The sequence below is a fragment of the Nematolebias whitei genome, chromosome 15, assembly GCF_014905685.2.
Source record: "Nematolebias whitei isolate Nwh7 chromosome 15, NemWhi1, whole genome shotgun sequence".
Taxonomy (NCBI): domain Eukaryota; kingdom Metazoa; phylum Chordata; class Actinopteri; order Cyprinodontiformes; family Rivulidae; genus Nematolebias; species Nematolebias whitei.
The window spans coordinates 20,232,773-20,235,093 of record NC_056512.1 but is presented as its reverse complement, the minus strand read 5'-3'; the positions used below and the strand labels follow the sequence as shown (position 1 = coordinate 20,235,093).

The window sequence follows — 2,321 nt, the reverse complement described above, 5'->3', positions numbered from 1 at the left end:
ATATATATATATATATATATATACATTTATATATATACATATATATACATATATGTATATATATACATATATATTATATATGTATATGTATATATTTATATATATGTATAAATGTATATATACAGTATATGTGTATATATATATATATATATATATCGAGACACTGTACTGTCGAGACAAATAAAGCGGTCCCGCTGGAACTGGTCTAAGTAAGGCACAATAGGGTCCTACAAGACCTGGACCTGTGGATAAGGGGCTATAGGCCTCCCCGATCGTCTCCACAATCCAGCGAGACAGCCAATGGCTGGTTAGAGGCTTCCCTTTATGGCCGGAAGCCCAGGACACCAAGAGTTGGTTACCACTATGGAAACCTTAGTCCTGTCCAAATAAACATAAAACATGCTCAATGGACACGGCTGATGTAATCATCTTTCATTCTTGTCAGCAAATGTTGGAGGATGACAAGCCAGCAGCTCCAGAGAAGATCATCTGTAGAATGAGTCACCAACCTTTGGCACAAAAACAGGATCAGGGTGCAGCACCACCTTCTTGTCATCCGGAGAGAATTGTGAGCATGATGCATGCACAGACAGCACATTGAACTCGCTTCCCTTGCCCATGTTAAGGCCAGCAGCAGGATTGTTTTTAGGGCCAGAACTTCTACGTCTGCATACTCGTTATGCTCAAATGGCAGGCCTGAGAGGGCTTCCAGGACTATGGGTAAATCCCATGATGGGGAAAAGGTGCTTCACTGTAGGATGCAGACGACAAGCGTCCTTTATAAACCTAAGCGAATGCTGCCCCACTGGAGCATCCCCAAAACCCACATGGTGTGCAGAAATGGCAGCTAAATAAACTTTGATGGTGGAAAAGGCTTTTCCACGATCAAGTAAGTCCTGTAAGAAGCAAAACTCAGGAGCTGAACACATCACGTTCCTGCTCCCACACCAACTCTCAAATACACAGTCAGGTCCTTCTTCTTTGTTGAAACGTTTCGTCTTTTATCCAAAACACTTCTTCAGTCTGAGGAGCTGCAACAAACTCAGTCTTATAAACAGCACCTTCTCATAGTGGATCGACCAGTTTGCTGGTGCCATCCAGAACTAGCTGTTGACATGCAAAAGGAGGACCATCAACCTAACGACCAAACGTTAGTGCCCCGAAGGCCTTTTGCCATTCATGGAGAGCAGTGATCCTTGCGATGACAGCATTATAAGAGGGGGACAGTTGGACATGGAGGCCTCCCACTTTCTCCACTGTTGTTGACCTTGTGGTTCCTGCTGGTGAGATGTGGGCTCTGGCGACTGGAACCTGGATCATTTGTGATTATTTAATTTGTGGCTGACATGTTGAATTGTGTTTCCAGTGATTTGTGGAAGTGATGCTGAGCAGGGATGTTCATTACAGAATTAGACCTGTTTTAATGCAGCCCTGCCTGAGGGGCCCGAAGATCTTCTGGAATGCTTTGATGAAATTTGAACAGGACAATCAGAGTATTAGCAACTATTTGTTGAGGAGCATTATTCTGAAATTATTTCATTCTTTCGACATTTTTTCTCAGACTGGTGTTCTCTGCCCATCTTTACTTGTGAGTGGTTCAAAATGCTCTTGTAACACCCGGTGCTTTTACTGACCTGCTGCCAATTAAACTAATTCTTGGCAAAATTCTCCTCCAGCTGTTTTTTTTTTTTCAACTTGTTTCAGAAACCACAGTGGGGTCCTGACGCCAACTTTTAGAACCACTATTGTACTGTAGTACTGTAAAAAGAAAAGTGCTAAATCATCAAATCAAATAATAATTTAACTGGAAGTGGCAGAAATGAAGATGCTGGGGTGTTAGAAGTGACAAGGATGGATAAAATTAGGAATGAGATCATCAGAGGTACAGCACAGGTTGAACAACTGGGAGATAAAGTTAGAGAGACCAGACTGAGATGGTTTGAACATGTCCAGAGGAGGGACAGTGGGTATACTGGTAGAAGGATGTTAGAAATACAGCTGCCAGGAACAACACAAAGAGGAGATATATGGATGCAGTTAGAGACATAGAGGTGGAGTGAGGATGCAGAGGACAGAGATGGAGGAGGATGACTCGCTGTGGAGACCCTTGAAGAGGGAAAAGCCGAAAGAAAAAGACCATCTGTAACGGCAGTTGTTATTTTTTATGTTTCGCCACTAGATGTCGCTGTGGTAATATTAATACCGTGGAGAAAGTTCATATAGCGCCTTGTTTTTTTAAGGGCTTGGTTTTCTGTTTTTCAGCATTTTTCACAACACTTATGAGAGGAAAGAATTAATATTATTTGACATTTAAGAGAAAA

General features: G+C 42.0%; 1 long non-coding RNA gene across 1 annotated transcript in view; it reads left to right on the top strand.

Moving 5' to 3' along the window:
• The window catches only part of LOC119421512, a 15,844-nt gene that overhangs the window by 213 nt on the left and 13,310 nt on the right, over positions 1 to 2,321 (top strand). The gene's annotated exons all lie outside the window — the stretch shown is intronic.